Below are 24,821 nucleotides of genomic sequence, written 5' to 3'. Positions count from 1 at the left end.
GCTAGCTCTGTGGATGAACCACCCAGCACCCAGCTCTGCGCAGAAATGAGATAAACAAATAACTCACCTCTGTGTGTATATCAGCTTCTTGCACACTGGGTTAAAAGAATCCATATTTGGGACAACACTGGTGTCCAGGGCTGCCCTGTGTCCCATCTCTCATCCTGTGGCTGTTACTCCTCCACCCTGCATGCCATGTTCCTCTCCTCAAGGCTTTTGCTCTCTCAGTCTTGCATTCCTCTACATTGTGTCATTACCTGAGTCCCAAGTGTCTCGTTCCACACAGAGTATCTCTATTATTGTTGTAATAACAATACAACATTACAGGAGCAACAACAATACAATAATACAACTGAGTTGCAATAACAACTGAGTTGCTCCCTAACAAAAAAAAAAAAGGGTGTACCATACAAAGCAAAGTAAAACAAAATTAGACGGCCACCTGGTCATTGGAAAGAATGCTTTTACAGCAAAGCCATGTGAAAACGGAGCTCTGGGCAGGTCAAGGCAATTTCATGCGAAGCAAGCTTGACGAGCCTGAGCCTGGCACAGTCAGTGCCAAGCTGGTGGCCCCTTACCAGAAATGGCAATACTGAATTCCTGGGCAATGTGGCGTGGCTCAGGTTTGTGCTGAGGGCTCATACCCTGCCAAGACACCTGTGGAGAAGACAGTGCGGAGGGCTGGTGGTGTGGCAGCACAAGGGTCTGTGGAGAACACGAGGAGCAGAACCACCCTGGCCTTACCAGCGGTGTGGGGGCAAAAACACGTGAAGAAATTTCAGCACAGCCCAGAAGCTTGTTGTGGAGTCACCAGCCAAGAACTGTGCCCCTAACACTGAACTAAACACCCACATGTTCTCTATGGATGCAAAGAAAAGCACGAGAGCAAACCGTGGCCATGATTGCCTTAAGGCATTGACAGCTTAGGAGCTCCGGAAGAAGTTTTAGCTGAAACCCAAATGAAATGAAGTGTAATAAGTAACTAAGGGTAATTTGCTGATCAAACAGGTTAAGCAAGAGGAACGAACCCATTGTAGCAGTCTTGAGAACTTCCTATTTAACCAGAAGATACACGTCCACAATGTTATCTGGCAACACCAAACATGGGAACACCCTGTTTGACAAGAAAGGCTTAACCACAATGTCATCAGAATGTGTTACCTTGAGCGAATGTTAAACCGTTAATGTCGTGCTAACGTGTGCCATTGTACCAATCAACCCTGAAAAGAATAGATTGTATAAGCTGATTCTGTGACGATATCTTATCGAAATTGCCCCAAGCAAGAAGCCCCTCGGAAGAAGCCGAAGAGGGGCGTACCGAAGATGTTGCAATCAACCTCTGTGAAGATAAAAGGAGTCGTTTAGCTTGCCTGAATTTGCGAGTCTTTGGTGGAGCTGCGACTCCCCGGCCGCCCAGCGCTGCTTTTGCTTTCCTACCTTAATAAATATTTAATAAATCTATTTCGGACTCGATTTGTCTTAAAATTCAACTATAACATGAAGCAATGCTGTGTTAAAGCAAAGACACCTCCCAGACAAGCTATCCTCGCTTGCAGAAAGTGGTGTTCCAGCAGCTTTCCCGGCTTCCCTTCTGTCCTTTCTAGTGTGGCATACTGGAATGTGTCCATGGGCTGGGGCCAGAGAAGGGGCCCTGTGTATAAAATCAAAGGAGGAGGGGAGGAGAGAAGAGGCAAGTGGTTATGGAAACAAACAAAAACAAAACCAAAAACCAACCCCAAGGCCTTTTTAGGCCATGAAGCATTGTTACTGCTTCCTGCCCTAAAGCACTCCCAGGTACAAACCCCAAACTGGCAAGAGAAACCTGTTCAGTCTGTTGGAGATGAACTCAGGGGTTTTGCTTCAGCCATTTTGTGGGTTTCGGCCATTTGGTACAGAGAGGGATGATGTATGGACAAGGATAGCTGCTGGGGGTGACGTGCGGAAAGCAGACTCCACAACCTGTGAGGCTGCAAAGTAGGTATGTTTATTCGGCGCCGGGCAGCACGGGGGGTCGCCCCACCAAAATCGTGCGCACCCACCGGGCAGTTAGCTTAGGATTTATACAATCAGATCTTACATATTCAAGGGGCGCCTATACATATCCATCACCTTTCCCCGAAAAGGCGGTCTCTCTTACAATGAGTTACGAGAAATCGTTTCCATAGTCTCCGCCTTTAACTTCTCCCAGCTGCACGTGCGCAGTGTCTCCTGGTGGTCGTGGGCCGGGGGTCTTGGGGATGAAGGCCGTATGTCTTCCTCGCTGTGTACCTCTCGCTTTTAATGTTAATGTGTTGCTCCAGGCCACGGAGTTGGGAAACCAGATGATCGCTCTGTCAGGACAACTGAGAATACCAACTGTTCCCTTATCTCCCATCGAGGCCGATGGATGTGACCAGTTTATGGTTTCAACACACCCCTTCTTTGCCTAAACACCTTGGCAATGGCTTTAGGCTATAGATACACAGTTTAAGCCAAGCAATGGCCCCGCTATTAACCCTTGAGTGTTATTTCCCCTTATCAATCCCCCCTTTTCTAAGAGATTAGTAAATTCTTTTACTTATTCCTACAGCATGTTTTCTTTCTCTAAGCATTTCTTAAAATATTTTCCTGACTCAACTTTCTGTCAAAGCTGATGCTTCTGCCAAAGTTCGTAATCACTTGTGGTTCTTTTTGCACAGCACATATAGCATCTAGGTAAAGTGCAAATTGCAATCCCTAAGACTATCATTGTATCATTGTAACTGCTTCAACCCAGCAAAGTCAGGCAGCCACGAGGCTAATTTTTCCAAAGATCAGAAAAACCAAGTAAAGCGTCATCTTGAGATACTTGGTGTAGTACCCTTGACTGTTGCCAAATTCGAGCAATGTCCGTTCTGGCCAACCTGAAAAGGTATCAGTTAATACTAATAAATATCGATACCCCCCTTTTCTTGGGAGTTCTGCTGCCATTGTTGCCCAGGCCCGTTGCCCTTCCCAATTTGGCCCATTTCTGGTTCGGGGGTATTTTTGGGATTAGTCTGGAGGCAAAGATCGCACTGCTGAGTCACTTGTCTCACAGTGGTGTTTAAATTTCTAGCTACAATTTCCCTAATTAGTTGTTTATATAGTGCCTCTGCCCCCCAATGCCTCTTTCTATGTTCTTCCCTTACCAGAGACCATACTAGATAAGAGGGAACGATTAGTTTCCCTTGTGGGGTGAGAGCCCATCCCTCCTCGTTATATGATCCTTCTAGATCTGTGATAAGCTTCTGATCTTCCTTGGCATATTCTGGCTTACCTTCTAGGGAAATTTGCCTGTCAGGGATCAAAGCCCCTTCTGTTTTTACCTTTGCTTTGGCTACCTGTTTTGCCTCTCTGTCCGCCAGCTCATTTCCTCTTTCCAACTCCGAGTTTGCTTTCTGGTGTGCCTTAATGTGCATGACCGCCACTTTCTCAGGGAGTTCGACTGCCTCCAGCAGTTTCGGGATCTCTTCTGCATGCTTGATGTTTTTGCCCTGTGAGTTCAATAATCCTCTCTCCTTCCAGATTGCCCCATGAGCATGTATGACTCCAAAGGCGTATTTCAAGTCTGTCAATTATTTCTGCCTTCTGTGCCGAGGTATTCACGGGCAAAGGCCCTGACTCTGTTACTTCCTGACTGGTGGTAATGGCATATCCGGCATGCCTTTTACCGCTTAGGACATAGCTGCTTCCATCCGTGAACCAGTTTTCCGTGTTTTCCATAGGACTGTCTCTCAGGTCCAAACGGCTCAAATATGTTGCTTCGATGGCCTCCAGACAGTCGTGATGCACTTGTTCTCCTGTGTTTCCACTGAGGAAAGAGGCTGGATTGACAATGTTAGTGAGCCTGACATCTCAAGGATCTTTGTGGGGAGAGCCAGTGTCCGCCTTTCACTTCTAATACTGTATGGGACACCAACACAGTCATTTTCTGGCCCAGGGTGAATTTTTGGGCTGCCTGGATGTTTAGTACTACAGCTGCGACCGCTCGCAAGCATCCAGGCCAAACCTTTGCAGTTGCGTCCAAAAGTAGGCAACTGCTCGTCGATACGGGCCCAGATCTTGTGCTAGTATTCCCAGGGCAATCCCCTGCTTCTCGTGAGAAAAAAGAAAAAACAGTTTACTCGCATCTGGGAGTCCTAAGGCTGGGGCCGACATCAGGGCCTGTTTTGCAACTCAAAGGCCTGTCCATTCAAGGTGTTACAGGGTTTTAGTCGGCACCACCCAGTCATCCCCAGGAAAGTTCGTAACTCTTTCACTGTTTGCGGTCTTGGAGTTTGGCATATTGTCTCTTTTCAGGCCTGTCCCAAAGTCCTTTGTCCAGCACTGATTTCATAGCCCAGATAAATCACCTTACGCTGCATTACTTGGGCCTTCTTCTTGGATACCCGGTATCCCTGGAGTCAGAAAAAGTTTAGCAGAGTCACCGTCCAGGCCATACAAGCGTCCTTTGTCTTGGTGCCAATCAGGATATCGTCCACATATTGTAACAGTTATTTCCCCTTATCAGGAGGCGTGAGGAGGATTGGGTAATTTAGGAGAACAACTCCTTAAAAGGAGAGGGGGTGGATTAAGCCTGTGATAGGCTAACCGATTGTGAAAGAATGTGAGCCCTAAAGTACCAAACCAATGGGAAAAGGAACAGGAAGATATAAATACCTGAAGTTTTGTAACTGGGTGTGCCTTTTTTTTTTTTTTTTTTTGGGGGGGGGGGCACCCAATTCAGCTGACTCGTTCATTTTGTTTTAATAAATTTTTATCTTTGCTTCAAAGACTTTGTCCTCTTTACATTGGATTTGTGAGCAAGCGTTTCTCACAAGTCAGGGGTACATGCCTGCCTGCCTGCTCTGCTCCATTCATTCTTGCTTGCCTGCTGCAAAATTCAAGCTTCCCCTCTGACACTTCCTCCTAGGGAGTGTTGTTATTTAACCCTAGCTGGCAACCAAGCACCACACAGCTGCTCACACAGCAGGGCTGCATCATGCCTAATGGTCACTTGGGAAGACAAACCCCTCCACTGCAAATGTGTCATCGTTATGCCCCCTCACTCCCTTCTTCTTCCTCCAGCTTTATATGCTGAGCATGATATCACACGGTATGGAATATCCCTTTGGTCGGTTGGCGTCAGCTGTCCCAGCTGTGTCCCATCCCAACTTCTTGTGCACCTCCAGCCCACTCGCTGGTGGGGAGGTGTGAGAAGCAGAAAAGGCCTTGACTGTGTAAGCACTGCTCAACGATTTTCAAAAACATCTCTATAATATGAACACCAGTTTCAGCAAAAATTCAAAACGTAGCCCCATGCTAGCTACTACGAAGAAGATTAACTCCATCTCAGCCAAAACCAACACAGGGAACCAAGTCCTTGGCTGTGAGCCTGGAGGTGACTGGGGGATGCACTCGCAGGGTGACCAGTCCAACTTGGCGGCAGCATGCCTGCTCTTCTTCATCTGGAAAGACCTGTGTTATGCTCTTACCTGATGGAGAAGAAGAGGAAAAGAGAAAAGCTGTGTCTGCCCTCACCGACAAGGATGGTAGGTCAGTTGCTGGAAGGGACAGCAGAGAGAGAGGAGAAGAAAAGGTGCACTTTGCTTGTGTGCTGCTCCACAGCTTCAGTCTGTGCAGACTGCTTCTTAGAGCACTCGTCCTGTAACCACTGGCCAAGAATCCAAGTCCCATTAAAGCCTGCATCCTATTAGATCCTATTACATGCTCTAACCAATGATGTTAGAGCATGTAACCCCTCTCCCTCTGCCCTCCCTGCAAAGTGCAATTCAGGAACTTCACAAAGAGATAAAAGCCAGGACAGGGACACCTTTTCTTGCCTCCCCATCCTATCCCATTAAACGAGAGCATAACACAACTCTTTCTACCTCAAGGCCGGCAAGCAGGCAGCGCTGTATCCATGCTGACCCAAGCTTAGATTGGCCGTCCAAGGTCAAACTGCCCAAGTGGTGCCTCCAAGAAACTTGGGGTTTCTGCTGAGCCTGAGCAAAGTTGAGGGAAAGGAGAGAGAGCATGCCTCTCTACTTAACTCAGCAGGCTTGGAGTGCCAGCTGTGGGCACGTGCCAGGAAACCCTTGAGGGCAGGAGGCAGCCAACAAGGGCCTGACTGAGTTCCCAAACACCTTCCCCTTGGCGCTGAGACTTGGCAGGAGGAGGCTGTGAGAGGGACAGGTCTGAAGAACAAAAGTGGATCACAAGTCTATGCATGCTGCTCCTCCGCCACCTCCTTGTCAAATCAATTGGGGAAATTTCATATCTTTAAAAAAAAAGAATAAAAAAGCCCAAATCAGGAAGACTGTACTGCCCAGCACTTTGGATTTGTTGTCTGGTTTTCTGCTTCAGTTGCTTCAGGGGATTTGGCGTAACCAGCAGCACAGAGCTCTAGCAGATGTTTCCCTGGCTTCTTCACAGATATTGTCAACCTGATAACTTCTATTCAATCTACCTTTGCTGTGAAAAAAGTTCTTCTGCCATGCAGACCTGCTTTCATCATATGCAGAAATTTTTCTGCTTTGAGTGTGTGCGTGCACGTGTGTGCGGGCGTGTGCGTGTGTGTTGTATATCTCCCCTTCCCTGCATACGCTAGTATTCCAGAAGGGAGGCACAGAATGATGTCGGTGTCTAACAGGAGCGGTTAAAGCTCATCTGTTTAAAACTTGCCTTGTCAAATCTAGAGCAAGCAAGGAGGTTGTGCTCTGTGGAGATGGGGAAGAACACCGCCCATCCCATGGATGAACAAGGAACTGCTGGATGAACAAGGAACTGCCGGACAAGCTCAGGACCAAAAAGGAGGCCTATAGAGGGTCGAAGCAGGGACAGACAGAATATAAAGAAACTGTCCGAGTGGCCAGGAACCAGATCAGGCAAGCGAAAGCCCAGGCAGAAGTAAATCTAGCCAGGGACATCAAAAACAATAAGAAAAACTTCTATAGATATGTCAGGGATAAAGGCAAGACTAGGGAAGTTGTGGGCCCTCTCCGGAAGGAAACAGGAGACCTGGCCTCCCAGGTTATGGATAAGGCTGAGCTACTGAACAACTTTTTTGCCTCAGTCTTCACCGGCAAGGGCTCTAACCACATTGCCCAAGTCACGGAAGGCAAAAACAGGGGCTCTGCGAGTGAAGAGCTGCCCACAGTAGGAGAAGATCAGGTTCGAGACCTCTTAAGGAACCTGAAGGTGCATAAGTCCATGGGACCTGACGAAATCCACCCACGGGTCCCGAGGGAGCTGGCGGACAAAGTTGCTAAGCCGCTTTCCATCATATTTGAGAAATTGTGGCAATCTGGCGAAGTTCCCGCTGACTGGAAAAAGGGGAACATAACCCCAATATTCAAAAAAGGAAAAAAAGAAGACCCAGGGAACTCTAGGCCAGTCAGCCTCACCTCTGTGCCTGGCAAGATCATGGAGCAGATCCTCCTGGAATCTCTGCTAAGGCACATGGAAAATAAGGAGATGATTGGAGACAGCCAACACGGCTTCACCAAGGGCAAATCGTGCCTGACAAATTTGGTGGCCTTTTACGATACTGCCACAGACTTGGTGGACAAGGGCAGAGCAACAGACGTCATCTACCTGGACTTATGCAAAGCGTTTGACATTGTCCCGCACAACATCCTGGTCTCAAAATTGGAAAGTCATGGGTTCGATTGTAGGTGGTTAGGGTCTGGTGACCGGAAGATACCGCGTTGTACGGAAAGAGAGGGCCCCTCTTACGTAAGCGGACGGAAGTGACGTCGCAGACCTAGGCTATATAATGCCACGCCACCTATCAATAAACGCCATTTGCCGTCCACCACATTGGTGTCAGCGTGCTGATGGACCGAGCGGCCTGGGGTTGGTCGCCGTGCCGTTCCTGAACCAGGTCGCCACGCCTGCAACAGGCAACAAGTGGTGCCGAAACCCGGGAAATCGTCGCCTGGATTCGGGTGAACGGCGGCCGGAGCGGCTGGACCAGCCCGGCGGGGAAGGTCGCGGGGGGACGCTCCCAGACCAGGACCAACAAGGAGGATGGAAACCCTTGTGAAGGTCGTATCCCAATTACATAAGCAGTGGGGAATTGATTGTAAGCCCAAGGATTTTACTCTCGCCGTTGCGAGGCTTTTATATCTTGGGGTCATTAATGAGCCGGTGGATATATTCCACCCAGAAATGTGGGATGAATGCACTAAAGCACTAGCTGAGGAGACGATGTCTTCGGGTAGTGGGAAATATCTTAAATCATGGGGGAAAGTCGTGCAAGCTCTGCAGAAAGCCACGCAAGAGCAGGGGACCTGGAGGGCGGCAAGGGACTGTTTGTCACCACGAGGTCGGGAGCCGGGGCAGCCGCGCGGACTCTGCACCCCCCAGAGGACGGCGATCCCGCTGAGCCTGCGGACTTGTGGGGAGGCGATGCGCCCCCACAGTCCCCGAGTCCCGTCCCGCTCACGGAGGGACAAAATCAAACAAAATCCTTCTGGGGCAAATTAGCCGAGGAACCCAGGGGTGCCGCAGTGAAATCAGAGTCTGAGGACGCGTGGGCGAGACCACCGCCCTACGCGCCCCAGCACGGCGCCGAACAACAAAGCTGGGGGCGGGGTGAGGATGCCCCCGGCGGGAACAGGCGGGAAGCGCCAAATTCAATAAGCGCGCGCAAACAGGAGGGGGAGGAGAACGAGAAGAAGAGCGGCGAGGGCGGCCGCGGAGAAGAGGGGGGCGTGAACGAGGGGCGGAGAGCCAATCAGAGCGACCGTCTAAAACAATGCCCTTATAGGGCGAACACCCTGCCGAGCGGAAAGCGGGGCGAGCTGAGAGGGACGGAACGGTCCGCCCGCAAGGGAAGTGGGCGGGGCCAGAGCCCAGCAAAAAGGCACTGGAACCCGGAAGTGACCGGTCAGTCGAGTTCCGACTCCGAGTCAGACACTTCCTGGGACGAGTGGCTCGCAATCGATTCAAGCTCAAAGGAGGAGGACATAAGGGCGAACAGACACAAAAGCCGAAATATCCCCATTCCCAATGAAGAGGAACCACGAAGGGGAAAAACTCCCCTCACGGACTGGAGAAAAATAAAGATCGCATGCGCTGATTGGGCCCCATCGGCTGCACTAGCATTCCCGGTCCGAGTGACGGATGGGGGACAAAGAGTCCACTCCCCTATAAATCCTAAAGATATACAAGCAATTGTTAAAGCAATTGCAGACAAAGGGCATAATTCTGCCATGGTTTCCACCCTCATAGATGGGGTTTTCGGGGGGGATGATATGCTCCCGTTTGACATAAAACAAACTTGCAGACTGATCTTTGACGGGGCAGGGATGATTGTTTTTAAACAAGAATGGGAGGACAACTGCACGAAACAACTAGCCCGAGTAACCGGGGCAGACCATCCACTACACGGCTCCAGCCTACAGAGGCTAATGGGTACAGACCCAACAATGATTACCCCCCACGCACAAGCTCAGGGCTTGCGGGCCCATGAAGTTATGACAACTACTCGTGCGGCCAGAGAAGCTATTCGTGTAGCCTTTAGAGTTGTCGCCAAGCCATCACCGTGGTCTACAATAAAGCAAAATGAAAGTGAGAGCTTTACACAATTTGTAGATCGCCTCCAGGCAGCGGTCGATTCCTCGACCCTGCCCGTGGAAGCAAAAGGCCCGGTTGTCGCAGACTGCCTACGTCAGCAGTGCAATTCGAAAACAAAAGAAATCTTACGATCTCTGCCAGCAGGGTCAAGTATCGCGGACATGATTAAGCATGTCACGAATGAAGAGCATCTAGCCCCAATTCAAGTGGCAGTTAGCACTGCAATAGCCAATGTGATGGCATGTTTTAAATGCGGCCAGGTGGGCCACATGGCGGCAAACTGCCCTCGGTTGGGGGACCCGCCAACGGCACTCCCCCCATGCCAGAATCGATCTAGAGGACCGTGTTGGGCTTGTGGAAAGAAAGGGCATTTCGTTAAGGGATGCAGAACTAAAATTCAGGGAAACGGGAGGGGGAGAGGGCACCTGGGCCGCGCACAGCCTTCTCCCACTTGGGATATGAGGCGGCCCAGCTATACCAGCCCCAGATGGGGCGGGGAGCCTTCGAACTCGTTGCCCCCTCGAGGAGCGACCAACTTTATGGCTCAACTGATAGTCCAACCGAGTCAGCCCTTATCTCAGGAACAGCAAGGACCACCCCTTGGGGGCGGGACCCTAGGGTGGCCCTGGCAATAAGGTGTGACAACCCGCCAGTGGTGTGGGGGATCTGTTCTCTTTATAATACCCCCAGTGACACCACCATTAAAGTCCCCTTTTTGATTGACACCGGAGCAGATGTTACAGTTCTTCCTGAGACGCACTGGCCCCCATTTTGGAAATTGGAAGATGCCCCCATGGTAGGTGGAGTCGGAGGATTAACACGAGCTCGGAAGAGCGCTCAATTGATAGCGATTACGCTTTACACTGAAAAGGGACCGGAGAAAACCATCAACCTTTTTCCATATGTCATGTCAGGAGTCCCACCCCTGCTGGGAAGGGACGCTCTAGCCCTATTAAATGTCAGGGTGACAAATTTATTCTAAGGGCCACTGCCGTACACCCACTTCCACCGATTAGACTGACATGGAAATCGTCCGACCCAGTGTGGGTCGAGCAGTGGCCCCTGTCAAAGCCTCGAATGGATGCTCTTCTTGAGCTAGTCGACCGCGAGCTACAACGAGGTCACATAGAGCCTTCTACCAGCCCATGGAACACCCCGGTTTTTGTAATACCCAAGCGAACGGGTGAGGGGTTTCGCCTCCTTCATGACCTACGTGAAGTAAACAAGAGAATTCAACCAATGGGTCCTGTCCAAACGCTGTTGCCGATGAACTCTATGATACCGGAAGGACAACCTTGCGCTGTCCTCGATATTAAAGACTGTTTCTTTTCAATACCCCTGCATGAGGAGGATAAGGAACGGTTTGCCTTTTCCATCATGTTCCCAAATAGCCAACGCCCCAACTTGCGTTTCCAGTGGAAAGTGCTGCCCCAAGGAATGGTTAACTCACCCACTATATGCCAAGTCACGGTAGATAGGGCATTAGCACCAGTTCGACGCAGCGACCCGACTGCGACCATCATTCAATATATGGATGATATTTTGATCGCTGCACCATCAGGGAGCCAAGTGGACCAGGTGGTGTCAACAGTTTCAGAAACTTTAAAAACTAACGGGTTTGAAATCGCGAGTGCAAAAATTAAAAGAGGACCATGTGTAAGTTTTTTGGGAGTGAACATCATGGGCTCCTATATAACCCCCCCCCAAATGAAAATCTGTCGGAACATCAAGACACTCCACGATATGCAACAGTTAGTAGGGTCCCTGCAATGGCTGCGCAATATCGTTTTGATTCCTCCGGAAATCATGACTCCTCTATACGATCTTTTAAAAGGAAAGAAACCATGGGAACAAAAGACCCTAACGACAGAAGCAATGAACTCTCTTGACTTTATCGAGCAACAGATGTCGTCAAGCTCACTCGCCAGGTGGAACCCAAAAGTACCACTCGATCTGTACGTGCATTTTACGAGAGGCGGGGGAGTAGGGGCACTGGCCCAGGGCCCGCCTGAAAAAGCTCAGCCAATACAATGGATAGTCCTAGGGAAACCATCACGTGCATTTTCCCCAGGAGTCGAGTGCCTCAGTAACCTTATCATGAAGGGCAGAAAACTCGCCCTAAGACATCTGGGTATCGAACCTGCCAAAATATACCTACCCTTCCGCAAACAACTCCCAACGCAATCAGTGGCAATGTCAGAGTATCTAGCTATAGCCCTTGTCGGATTCAGTGGAGAAGTCCAGTATGCCACAAAGCCTTCCTGGACTCAAATGCTGACAATTGTCGACATCGACCTTCCACAGAAAGTCATGGACCGGCCCCAGTCAGGACCAACGGTCTTCACAGACGCATCTTCAGCAACCTCGACTGCAGCAGCAGTATGGCAATCGGGAGGAGAATGGCACTGCATTAAAATGACCGATTGTGCACTTTCAGTTCAACAGCTGGAAGCAGCGGCCGTAGTACTAGCGTGTGGACTGTTCCCAACAGAACATCTCAATATAGTAACTGATTCAATGTTTGTGGCCAAGCTTTGCTTAGCCATGTCAGGGCCTGGCGTGTCAACATCTACAGCAGCCTTAATGCTAGAAGAAGCACTTTTTTCCCGAAAAGGTACCATATCAGTCATCCACGTCAACAGCCACAACCCAATTAAAGGGTTTTTCCAAATCGGTAATGACAAAGCGGACGCCGCAGCAAAAGGATTGTGGACACTAAGAGACGCCCGCCAACTACACGAATCCCTCCACATTGGAGCTAAAGCGTTGGCAAAGAGATGTGGAGTTTCAGCCACCGATGCGAAACATATAGTAGCTACGTGTCCCCACTGTCAAAAAGCACCACTGTGGTCTAGTGGAGTCAACCCCAGAGGTCTCAAAGCCTCCGAGGTGTGGCAAACGGATTTTACGCTCTGTCAGCTACTGAAACCTCGAGCATGGCTAGCAGTAACGGTAGACACATATAGCGGGATGATCGTAGCTACACAACACCTTAAAACCAACTCCAAAGCAACCATCCAACATTGGCTGACAGCCATGGCGTGGCTCGGCGTCCCTAATCAGATTAAAACAGACAACGGTCCAAATTTTGTATCTAAATCAGTCCAAGCATTTGCTCTGAAATGGGGTATTACTCTAATACACGGCATCCCGTATAATAGCACAGGACAGGCCATAGTCGAACGAGCAAACCGAACTCTGAAATCTAAGTTAGAGGTGTTAGCAAAAACAGAAGGCTTTACCAACACTGTTCCCTCAGGAGACCAGGCGCGCTTGCTAGCGACTGCCTTATTAGCATTAAACCAGTTCCCCAGGGGAGAGGAGAGGAATAGCCCAGCCCAAAAACACTGGGCCACTCGAGCGCTAGAAGAAGGCCCGTCGGTCATAGTTAGAAATGAGCTGGGAGACTGGGAACAAGGGTGGAAATTAGTTCTGACAGGGCGAGGGTATGCCGCGGTCAGAAAAGATGGCAAAATCAAATGGTGTCCACTTAAGTCTATTAAACCGGACCTTCAGTATAAAACTAACGAAAATTGTGAGTTTCTGTTCACAGGACCGGATCATCGGACATCCCTGTAACCCATATACCCCTGGTGGCGAGAGAAGTCGACAAACCAGCAAGCGTCCAGTCTAAGCCTGGGAGTCCCAGCACACTAAACAGGCTCGTGTCGTTTGTCACAAGCCGGCTAGAAAACGTTAACGTTACGTTGGTAGAACACCAACAGCTGCTTTGAGAATGTGTTTACTCTGTTTACTCCCAGTTATCCCTAGTTACCTCAGGTTACACCCCATTATTACCAGTTACCCCCAAGTTTCTATCTGTTTATGATACCTCATGTTTTATTTAAGTTTATGATGTACGTTTTCTAAGATTGTTATATGGAGTTAAAACAAGAAAAGTTTTTGGGAATACTGTACTTTGGCGTGCATAGGGAGGGGGGAAATGTAGGTGGTTAGGGTCTGGCGACCGGAAGATACCGCGTTGTACGGAAAGAGAGGGCCCCTCTTACGTAAGCGGACGGAAGTGACGTCGCAGACCTAGGCTATATAATGCCACGCCACCTATCAATAAACGCCATTTGCCGTCCACCACATTGGTGTCAGCGTGCTGATGGACCGAGCGGCCTGGGGTTGGTCGCCGTGCCGTTCCTGAACCAGGTCGCCACGCCTGCAACAGGCAACATTCGATGGATGGACCGCTCGGTAGATCAGGAACTGGCTGGATGGCTGCACTCAAAGGGTTGTGGTCAATGGTTCAATGTCCAGTTGGCGGCCAGTGACGAGTGGAGTTCCTCAGGGGTCAGTACTGGGACCAGTGCTGTTCAACATCTTTGTCGGAGACATGGACAGTGGGTTAGAGTGTACCCTCAGCAAGCTTGCCGACGACACCAAGCTCGGTGGCTTGGTCGACACGCTGGAGGGAAGGGATGCCATCCAGAGGGACCTGGACAGGCTCGAGAGGTGGGCTTGTGCAAACCGCATGAAGTTCAACCAGGCCAAGTGCAGGGTCCTGCACCTGGGACGTGGCAATCCCAGGCACAAATACAGGTTGGGCGGAGAATTGCTAGGGAGCAGCCCTGAGGAGAAGGACTTGGTGGTGTTGGTGGATGAGAAGCTCAACATGAGCCGGCAATGTGTGCTGGCAGCCCAGAAAGCCAACCGCATCCTGGGCTGCATCAAGTGTGGCCAGCAGGTCGCGGGAGGTGATTCTGCCCCTCTACTCTGCGCTCGCGAGACCCCACCTGGAATACTGTGTCCAGCTTTGGAGTCCTCAACACAGGAAGGACAGGGACCTGCTGGAACGGGTCCAGCAGAGGGCCACGAAGATGATCAGAGGGATGGAGCACCTCCCCTATGAAGACAGGCTGAGAGAGCTGGGGTTGTTCAGCCTGGAGAAGAGAAGGCTCTGGGGAGACCTCATAGAAGCCTTCCAGTATCTGAAGGGAGCCTACAGGAGAGCCGGAGAGGGACTCTTTGTCGGGAAGTGTAGTGACAGGACAAGGGGTAATGGTTTTAAACTGGAAGAGGGGAGATTTAGATTAGATATTAGGAAGAAATTCTTTACTGTGAGGGTGGTGAAGCACTGGAACAGGTTGCCCAGGGAAGTTGTGGATGCCCCATCCCTGGAAGTGTTTAAGGCCAGGCTGGATGGGGCTTTGAGCAACCTACTCTAGTGGGAGGTATCCCTGCCCATGGCAGGGGGGTTGGAACTAGATGATCTTTAAGGTCCCTTCCAACTCTAACCATTCTATGATTCTATGATTCTATGATCTATGAAGGGGACTAAACTCTGAGCAACAAAAGAGGGGTTTCATGCACTTACTTTTTCAGTTATTGCTGAAAATACAACTCGGGCCCCTGCTGTGACCAATCAGGAGATGTTGGTGGCAACACCTGTAAAGCCGTGATTCCATGGCACTCATAGGGATGCTACTGCTGCATCCTCTAGCGCACAGAGCCAAAGCAACAGGGAAGGGTAGGTAACGAATTCTGCACTTCAGCCAAAGCGTGAACCAGCACGTGCATTACGGCAATGAGAGCAGAAGTCGGGTTGGCAATGGCCTCTGGAGGTCATCTGGACACCAGTCCTGCTCAAAGGAGGGCCAAAGGCAAAGCTTGATCAGGTTGCCAAGGGCCTTGCCCAGCTGAGCTGTGAACGTTTCCCAGGATGGAGATGCTGCAGTCTCTCTGGGAAGCTTGCACTCCTACTGATCCTCTCTTGTGGCAGGAGCACTTATTTTCTCATGCCCTTCCTGCAACTTGCAATCATTGTCTCTTGTCCCTTTGCTGTGCATGCCCAAGAAGAGTCAGGTTCCACCTTCTCCCTGCCTCCTTGTGGGCACGTGAGGGAAACTACAGTGTCCGCTACCCGGATCTCTCTCTCAAGGCTCAACAAATACCCTGGTGGGTCTTTGTTTGTAACTTAAGGGTAATCCTGGAATGTCTGTTCAAACAGCCTCTTGTTGCATGCCATGTGCTCGACCCTTAGTCATCTTGATGGCCTCGTCTAGTCGGTGACGACTTTGTTAGTATCCTTCTTACACTGATTGTAACAGAGCAGACACAAGACACTGAACATCATGCTGAGAAAACCCAGAGCAGCAGTGAGGGCCAATGATCAAATGATCAGAGAGGGTCGATGATTCCTTGACCTTGCTGGTTGTGCTCTCCATTTTGCAGCCATTCTGTGAGTTGCCTTCATTACTGTGAGGCTGCACTGCTGACTCCGGCTGATCTCCATGTTCACCAGAATGAGTCAGATCCTTTCCTGTGGGGCTGCAGCCTGGCCAGTCTGACTTTGTCTTGCACCATTACTTGGGGTTGCACTAAGTAGACTGCAGAGTGTCACCTCTGTGTTGTTGAGCTTTACAGGTGCCCTGTCGGCCCTCTCTTGGATTCTCAAAACACCCCTGAAGGGCGGTCCTCCCCTCCAGCATCTCTTCGGCCCCTTTGGATCTGCCCCAGAGTGCTGTTGTCCATGAACAGCTGCCCCACTGTCCAGGCTGCTGACGGAGACACGAAAGGGATCAGCATCAGGCTTGATACCTGAGGAATGACACCTGTAACTTGGACTGGAAAGCTGGAATGGTGTGCGGAAGTGCAGAAGCAGTAGCCTGCCCCGATTTCTCAGAGCAGCTGGTGAGATCATCAGAGAGGGACACACCTGATCCGATGCTCAAGAAGGAGAGTCCCAACCCTCCCCTGGGCCACAGGTGTGATCCCTGGAAGCAGGAAAGGAGATGGGAGGGTGGTTAGGATGTACTTTAGAAAATGAAATCTTTCACTGAGCAAGATCAAAGAGCTATAAAAAGGTTACAAAAGCTTTGTGAAACAGGATACTTTTATAAACAATGCATGCCTTGCTAATGACTATACCCTTGAAGAGAAACATAAAACTGATAAAAGGGGAACAATGAGCAAGCAGTGTGCTCTTGTGGCCAGGAAGGCCAACGGAATCCTGGGCTGCATAGGGAAGAGTGTGGCCAGTAGGTCGAGGGAAGTCATTCTCCCCCTCTACTCTGCACTGGTGAGGCCACAACTGGAGTATTGCATCCAGTTCTGGGCTCCCCAATTCAAGAGGGATAGGGAACTACTGGAAAGAGTCCAGCGAAGGGCAACGAGGATGATTCAAGGATTGGAGCATCTCCCTTATGAAGAAAGGCTGAGAGAGCTGGGACTCTTTAGTCTGGAGAAGAGAAGGCTGAGGGGAGACCTTATTAATGCCTATAAGTATCTCAAGGGTGGGTCGAAGGAGGAGGGAGCCAGACTCTTTTCAGTGGTTCCCAGTGACAGGACAAGGGGCAACGGGCACAAGTTGGAACATAGGAGGTTCCACTCGAATATGAGGAAGAATTTCTTCACGGTGAGGGTGACAGAGCCCTGGAACAGGCTGCCCAGGGAGGTTGTGGAGTCCCCTTCTTTGGAGATTTTCAAGACCCGCCTGGATGCAGTCCTGAGTAGCATTCTCTAAGCAATCCTGCTTCAGCAGGGGAGTTGGACCAGATGATCTGTATGGTCCCTTCCAACTCTAAAAAAATTCAGTGAAATTCAGTGAAATCCCACGGCAGAAGATGCTGAAAGCTGCATAACTGCTAAGCGAAGCGTGAAGTCAACAAAGATCTGTGGTAACTGGGGGAAAGGTAAAGGCGGCAGGAGGAGACTTGACCGAGTCAATTAGAGAGCAGGCAGACCTACCCCTCCCCGGCAGTCCCGTCCGCCCCCCACCATTGAGCATGTGCGCATCAATTACAGGACACTGTAGCTTTAAATGAAAGCGAGGGATAATAATAACCAATAGAAATTGTTAAGATAAGGTACTAACCAATAATTACAACTAGAGGCGTGTATTTATGTGGTTTGAATCATTTAAATATACTGAAGATTTTGTAAAACAGTGTGCCAGCTTTGTGGAATACCACCTACCACCCATATCTGTGCAAATATGCAGTAATGAAATCCCTCTGCTCTGCGTGTACATTGGCGTCTTGCACACCAGCTAAACGACCCCACTTTTGGGACTACAGTTACATGAGGGGCTGACACAGCCCTGACTGGGGCTCCATCACAGGGGCAGGACGGCCAGGCCTTCCTTGTATCATCCTCAGTCCTCCTTCCCTTCTTCCCTCAGGCACGCAGGGAGTGAGTCTTCAAGCCCAGGGAAGGGCTCACTACCATTTGCTGTGAGTGTCTACACACCTGTGGTGCCCACCTCCTCCCCCCTCAAGCAGGCGCCTGAGCTCCCCAGGCAGGAGCCCTCTCCCCCTCTAGTGCTCTCAGGCTGAGACCCGAGTCACTGTTGAGTGCTCTAAAAAGGCACTGGCACTTGTCCCTTTTCAGCTTCTCCTGGCATGTGCTTTTGCTGGGGTCTGTCCCCCTGGGGCTGGGTGTCTGTCCATCGCTGGGTCTGGTCTCACCCCGTCTTGGTGCTCCAGTGTTCAGGATTTGCACTCCCTCTGCACCAGCCTGAAATTCAGTCCCAGGCAGGGAAAAGGGTCTTTCTCCCATGCAGCATTTCACCCTTCTCTGTGAGCAGTGGTGCCCAAATTTGGCTCAGGTGTCACAGCCCTGTCCCTAGTGTCAGCAGGCTTTTAGCACTGTTGTCTGCAGATCAGTCTCCTGCTCTGATGCACAAGAAAAGCAGCTCCCCAGGTTTTTGGTCTTTGGGCTGGGACAGATTGGGGGTGGCCTCCTCACCTTCCCCGCAACGGGCTTAGTGCGGGGGGAGAGCATGTGTGTCAGGATTCAGCCCTGCCCACACGGCCCTCGCAAGCGGGACCCTGCTAAAGGCACCTTGAAGAGCAGCACCCAACTCTGCCGATCCTTACTGGCCCATACCATGACCCTCCTGCCTTCACTTCAGTCCCCCTTGGAGGCCTGGCTGGCTGCTGCTGCATCTTGGCCCTCACTGCACTCTTACTGCCCTGAGCTGCAAACCCCTTGCCTGCCTCACTAAACAGGTCCTGGTACCACCCCTCCATGCTACAGGCCCTCAGTTACTGGGAGGGACCTGGCCTTCTCTCCTCCTCCTCCAGCCTGCTTATCCCTCCTTTGTGTGCTCTGGCTTTTGTGTCCTGCCCTCTAACCTCCCATGTTTTTTTCCCTGTGACCCAAGGGACCAGAAATGCCTTGTGAGCAGAAATGTTTACAGCAAAATGAAGGTCTCAAGGCTCATCTACTTTCAGTCCTTGTCAGAGGTATGGTTCAAACCAGTCTCCCCAAGAGACTTTGACCTTCGGCCAGCACCTCTGACCTGTCCTTGGCTGGACTGTGCATGAGTGAACAACAGACCCTCTCAGGCCTCTCCTTGGGAGCACAGCGGTGTGTGTCCCACCAATGCTGTGGGAGACGTGTGCTAGATTCCCCAATGGCAAGGAGGTATGGAAGGGCTGTTCCTGTGCCTTTCGCAAAAGCAAAAACCTTTGAGACCGACCATCCATCCTAGCCCAAAGTGCCCTTGGCTGCCATCCCCTACAGTGCGGACTTGACCAGTGCAGGGGCAAAAGGTGGGGAAAAAAAAAGGGGGGGGGGCAGGGGAAAGGTGGAAAGGGTGGGAGGAAGGCTTTTACTCTATGCTTTGAAGGGACAGCTCTGCCTTCTGGGCTGGAATTTCCCTCCTTCCTTTTCCACACCAGCATGGAAAGGTAGCATTGCAGCTTTGTTATGCCTGCAGCAGCAGATTGCGATGGATGCAATTGACTCCTTAACCAAACTAGCAGTAGGGGGTAAAGGCTTAAGCCATGATTGGGCCAAGAACTTCTCTAGTTCCAATCTGTTCTCTGGAAACCCACAAAGGAACAGAGTGACATAGTGAGCACCAAGGCATATGAGCTTGGAACACCAATCATGCAATTAACACAGGAATAGCAGGTGGCTTTTCCAAGACTCATTTATCAAAGAACAAAGGAAGTTGTGCATACAGGGAGTCTCAAGCATGCCTTTTCCATCGCATGTAATTTGGCTACAAACCAGCTACTTTATTCCACAAATAATGACAGCCTAAGTGAGCCTTCTTTGAACTCTCCCTCCTAAGCAGATATCTGCATGGTGGTGATCTCCCCTTGAGCTGGGATTGCTCTCAGAGTTGCTCCCTGAGGCAGAGAGACCTCTTACCAACTGCAGATCTTTGGTATTATAGCATAACCTTGTATTATAGTGCACTAAGATTCTGTACTGGTAAATTTGATTCTGTATTGGTAACTTTGAATCACCGTTGTATCCTTTGTGCAGTAATAGAGCGAACATTGCCATCGCACTTTGCTAAGTCACACTTTTACAGCACCATATTTCAATAAAACCACTTTTGCTGATACCTTTGGCGGTATTTTTTTAAAGCGGTCTCATTCGCAACAGAGATTCACGCATCATGGAGTCAAAGAGGAGAAGTATGAAGTGCTGGCACAGTTGCACTGTTGCAGTCAGAGGGTTCACAGAGCTGGGGTGAGATATTGGGCAAGAGTGGAGTGCTGCCGTGAATGCGGAGAAGCTCTTTAGAAAGGACAATGAGGGAAGATAGAGGAGGGGTGGTTGTGTTTCCTGCAAGGAATTGGCCACAATGAAGACAGCTTTCCCATCAAGTGGCGGATGACCCCTGTGCAAACCTCATGAAATTCAACGAGGCCAAGTGTGAAGTCCTGCATGTGGGTCGGGGCATTCCAAAGCACAAATACAGGCTGGGCGGAGAATGGATTGAGAGCAGCCCTGAGGAGAAGGACTTGGGGGTGGTGTTTGATGAGATACTCATTGTGAGCTGGCAATGATGGCAGCGCTCATAGAAATGGCTTTAAACTAGATTTGCAGGGAGAAGGGGATGAAACCAGGCTCTCTACAGACAAGCCTGGGGCTGGTGCTCCAATGTTTGTGGGTCGGTATGTTAGTGAGGTCCCTCGGTGTGCCGACTCAGTGAAGGTGGGGAATGGAGATCCATGCAGCACCAAAGATGCGAAGGTTATTGATGGGTTAGAAACTATGGCCATGCCTGGGAATGGTCAGGTAGGAATTAGGGCTTCTCCCAGCAAAAAGGTGGTGGGACCTTTAGCCCAGCTGAAATGCTTCTACACTAACGCACGCAGCATGGGCAACAAACAGGAGCTGAAAGCCATTATGCAGCGGGAAGGCTATGATGTAATCTCCATCATGGAAACGTGGTGGGATGACTCGCATGACTGGAGTGCTGCGATGGATGGCTATAAACTCTTTAGAAGGGACAGGAAAGGAAGGAGAGGCCGTGGGGTGGCCCTGTATGTTAGGGAGTGTTATGAATGTCTTAGAACTCAATGATGGTGACAGTAGCATCGAGTGTCTACGGGTAAGAATCCAGGGGAAGGCCAACAAGGCAGATATCATGGTGGGAGTCTGTTACAGACTGCCCAACCAGGATGAACAGGCCGACGAAATATTCTAGAAGCAGCTGGGTCTAGAAGTCTCACGATCACTAGCCCTTGTCCTCGTAGGGGACTTTAACTTACCAGATGTCCGCTGGAAATACAATACAGCTGAGAGATAACAGTCTAGGAGGTTCCTGGAGTGTGTTGAGGATAAATTCCTGACACAGCTGGTGAGGGAGCCAACTAGGGAAGGAGCCCTGCTGGACCTGTTGTTTGTGAACAGAGAAGGACTGGCAGGGGATGTGACGGTTGGAGGCCATCTTGGACATAGCAATCGTGAAATGATAGAGTTTTTGATTCTTGGAGAAGCGAAAAGGAGGGTCAGCAGAACTGCCACCTTGGACATCCAGAGGGCAGACTTTGGTCTATTCAGGAGCCTGGTTGACAGAGTCCCTTGGGAGGGCAAAGGAGTCCAGGAAGGCTGGACATTTTTCAAGACGGAAGACTTAAAGGTGCAGGAGCAGGCCATCCCCATGTGCCAAAAAAAGAGCCATCAGGGAAAAAGACCGGCCTGGCTGAACAGAGAGCTATGGTCGCAAATCAGGGAAAAAAGGAGAGTTTATGACCTTTGGAAGAAAGGGCAGGCCACTCATCAGGACTACAAAATTGTTGTGAGGCTATGTAGGGAGAAAAGTGATTGTCCCGCTGTACTCGGCACAGGTGAGGCTGCACCTGTGTTCAGTTTTGGGCTATAAGAAAGACATTGAGACTACAAGAAAGACATTGAGATTCTGGAGGGAGTCCAGAGAAGGCAACAAAGCTGGTGAGGGGTTTAGAGCACAAGTCTTATGAGGAGCAGCTGAGGGAACTGGGGGAAAGGAGGCTGAGGGGAGACCTTATAGCTTTTTACAACTACCTGAAAGGAGGTTGTAGTGAGGTGGGGGTTGGTCTCTTCTCCCGAGTAACTAGTGACAGGACAAGAGGAAACAGCCTCAAGTTGCACCAGAGGAGGTTTAGGATGGATATTAGGAAAAATTTCTTCACAGAAAGGGTTATCAAACATTGGAACAAGCTGCCCAGGGAAGTGGTTGAATCGGCATCCATGGAGGCATTTAAAAGACAGGTAGTTGTGGTGCTTAGGGACATGGTTTAGTGGTGGTTTTGGTAGTGTTAGGTTAATGGTTGGACTTGATGATCTTAAAGGTCCCTTCCAACCAAGATGATTCTGTGATTCTGTGATCCTGGGCTGCATCCAAAGAAGTGTGGCCAGAAGGTCAAGGGAGGTGATTCTGCCCCTCTACTCTGTTCTCATGAGACCCCACCTGCAGTACTGCATCCAGCTCTGGGGCCCACAACATACAAAGGACGTGGATCTGTTAGAGCAAGTCCAGAGGAGGGCCACGAAGATGGTCAGAGGGCTGGAGCACCTCTGCTGTGAGGACAGGCTGAGAGAGTTTGGGTTGTTCAGCCTGGAGAACTCAAGAAGGCCCCAGGGAGACCTTATAGCAGCTTTCCAGGACTTAAAGGGGGCCTACAAGAAAGCTGGGGAGGGACTCTTTATCAGGGAGTACAGCGATAGGACGAGGGGTAATGGTTTTCATTTCAGATCAGATCTTAGGAAGAAACTCTTTACTGTAAGGGTGGTGTGACACTAGGACAGGTTACCCAGAGAAGTTGTGGATGCCCCATCCTGGGAGGTGTTCAAGGCCAGGTTGGATGGGCCTTTGAACAACCTGGTCTAGTGGGAGGTGTCCCTTCCCTCGGCAGGGTAGTTGGAACCAGGTGATCTTTAAGGTCCCTTCCAACCCAAACCCGTTCTGTGATTCTATGATTCTATGAAAGGTATCCGGAGCTCAGCCCAGCTGACCAGTCCCAAAAGGCAAAAGCTGGAGGCTGGCTCCTTCTCCGATGCCAAACCGTAAACATGGGTGTAGGCATTAGGAGCAGAAGCAGGAGCTGGAACAGGAGAAGCAGCAGCAGGGGCAGCGGCAGCGGCAGCAGGAGCAGCAGCAACAGCAGTGTACTGACGAGGTGGCCGAGTGGTGAAGGCGATGGACTGCTAATCCATTGTGCTCTGCACGCATGGGTTCGAATCCCATCCTCGTCGGTCAGCCCCAACAATGTCACCAGCGCCTCTGAGTGTGAGCATCTCTATGTGTACCTTCAAATAAGCCTCTGTTTTGGGATGAAACTTGCCTTCAAAGAACTTGTGAGTTTTTGAAGTGGCTCAGAACACACCTCAACCGCTTCTGTCTCCACACAGGCAAGAGGAACAAGAAGGGATCACAAGAAGGGATCACGCGGATCAGCCTCTCTTCAATCCCTGGGAAAATGATAGTTCCAACGCATCCTGGAAGTAGCTGCTTCCCTCTCCCAATCCCCAACAATGTCACCAGCGGCTCTGAGTGTGAGCATCTTTATGTGTACCTTCAAGTTTTGGGATGAATAGAGCAAAGCATCCTGGAAGTAGCTTTCAAACATAGGTAGCAGAGGAAGGTGCTTGGGAGTAGGAAGCATAGATTGACAAAGGAGAAGTCACGCTTAATCAAGCTGGTAGCCTTCTGCAGCGAGGTGAGTAGCTTGGTGGAGAAGGGAAGAGCAGTGGATGCAATTTACCTTGCCTTCAGTAAGGCTCAACCAGCCACAGGAACAAAAAGTGGGGAAGAGATATCCCAAGGAACTGTCCAGGGATTGGGAGAGGGAAGCAGCTACTTCCAGGATGCGTTGGAACTATCATTTTCCCAGGGATTGAAGAGAGGCTGATCCGCGTGATCCCTTCTTGTGATCCCTTCTTGTTCCTCTTGCCTGTGTGGAGACAGAAGCGGTTGAGGTGTGTTCTGAGCCACTTCAAAAACTCACAAGTTCTTTGAAGGCAAGTTTCATCCCAAAACAGAGGCTTATTTGAAGGTACACATAGAGATGCTCACACTCAGAGGCGCTGGTGACATTGTTGGGGCTGACCGACGAGGATGGGATTCGAACCCATGCGTGCAGAGCACAATGGATTAGCAGTCCATCGCCTTCACCACTCGGCCACCTCGTCAGTACACTGCTGTTGCTGCTGCTCCTGCTGCCGCTGCCGCTGCCCCTGCTGCTGCTTCTCCTGTTCCAGCTCCTGCTTCTGCTCCTAATGCCTACACCCATGTTTACGGTTTGGCATCGGAGAAGGAGCCAGCCTCCAGCTTTTGCCTTTTGGGACTGGTCAGCTGGGCTGAGCTCCGGATACCTTTCATAGAATCATAGAATCACAGAACGGGTTTGGGTTGGAAGGGACCTTAAAGATCACCTGGTTCCAACTACCCTGCCGAGGGAAGGGACACCTCCCACTAGACCAGGTTGTTCAAAGGCCCATCCAACCTGGCCTTGAACACCTCCCAGGATGGGGCATCCACAACTTCTCTGGGTAACCTGTCCTAGTGTCACACCACCCTTACAGTAAAGAGTTTCTTCCTAAGATCTGATCTGAAATGAAAACCATTACCCCTCGTCCTATCGCTGTACTCCCTGATAAAGAGTCCCTCCCCAGCTTTCTTGTAGGCCCCCTTTAAGTCCTGGAAAGCTGCTATAAGGTCTCCCTGGGGCCTTCTTGAGTTCTCCAGGCTGAACAACCCAAACTCTCTCAGCCTGTCCTCACAGCAGAGGTGCTCCAGCCCTCTGACCATCTTCGTGGCCCTCCTCTGGACTTGCTCTAACAGATCCACGTCCTTTGTATGTTGTGGGCCCCAGAGCTGGATGCAGTACTGCAGGTGGGGTCTCATGAGAACAGAGTAGAGGGGCAGAATCACCTCCCTTGACCTTCTGGCCACACTTCTTTGGATGCAGCCCAGGATCACAGAATCACAGAATCATCTTGGTTGGAAGGGACCTTTAAGATCATCAAGTCCAACCATTAACCTAACACTACCAAAACCACCACTAAACCATGTCCCTAAGCAC

The 24,821-nt window shown here is 50.5% G+C and overlaps 2 non-coding genes across 2 annotated transcripts; one reads left to right on the top strand and one right to left on the bottom strand.

Moving 5' to 3' along the window:
• Positions 1-22,910: 22,910 nt before the first annotated feature.
• TRNAS-GCU (transfer RNA serine (anticodon GCU)) lies at positions 22,911-22,992 on the top strand. The gene has a single exon. It is a non-coding gene; the product is annotated as a tRNA-Ser (tRNA).
• An 854-nt stretch (positions 22,993-23,846) lies between these two features.
• TRNAS-GCU (transfer RNA serine (anticodon GCU)) lies at positions 23,847-23,928 on the bottom strand. Its single transcript has one exon. It is a non-coding gene; the product is annotated as a tRNA-Ser (tRNA).
• Positions 23,929-24,821: the final 893 nt, after the last annotated feature.

This window comes from Numenius arquata, chromosome 17, assembly GCF_964106895.1.
Source record: "Numenius arquata chromosome 17, bNumArq3.hap1.1, whole genome shotgun sequence".
Classification (NCBI taxonomy): domain Eukaryota; kingdom Metazoa; phylum Chordata; class Aves; order Charadriiformes; family Scolopacidae; genus Numenius; species Numenius arquata.
Note: the sequence above shows the minus strand (reverse complement) of the source record. Positions and strands in the feature narration are given on the sequence as shown.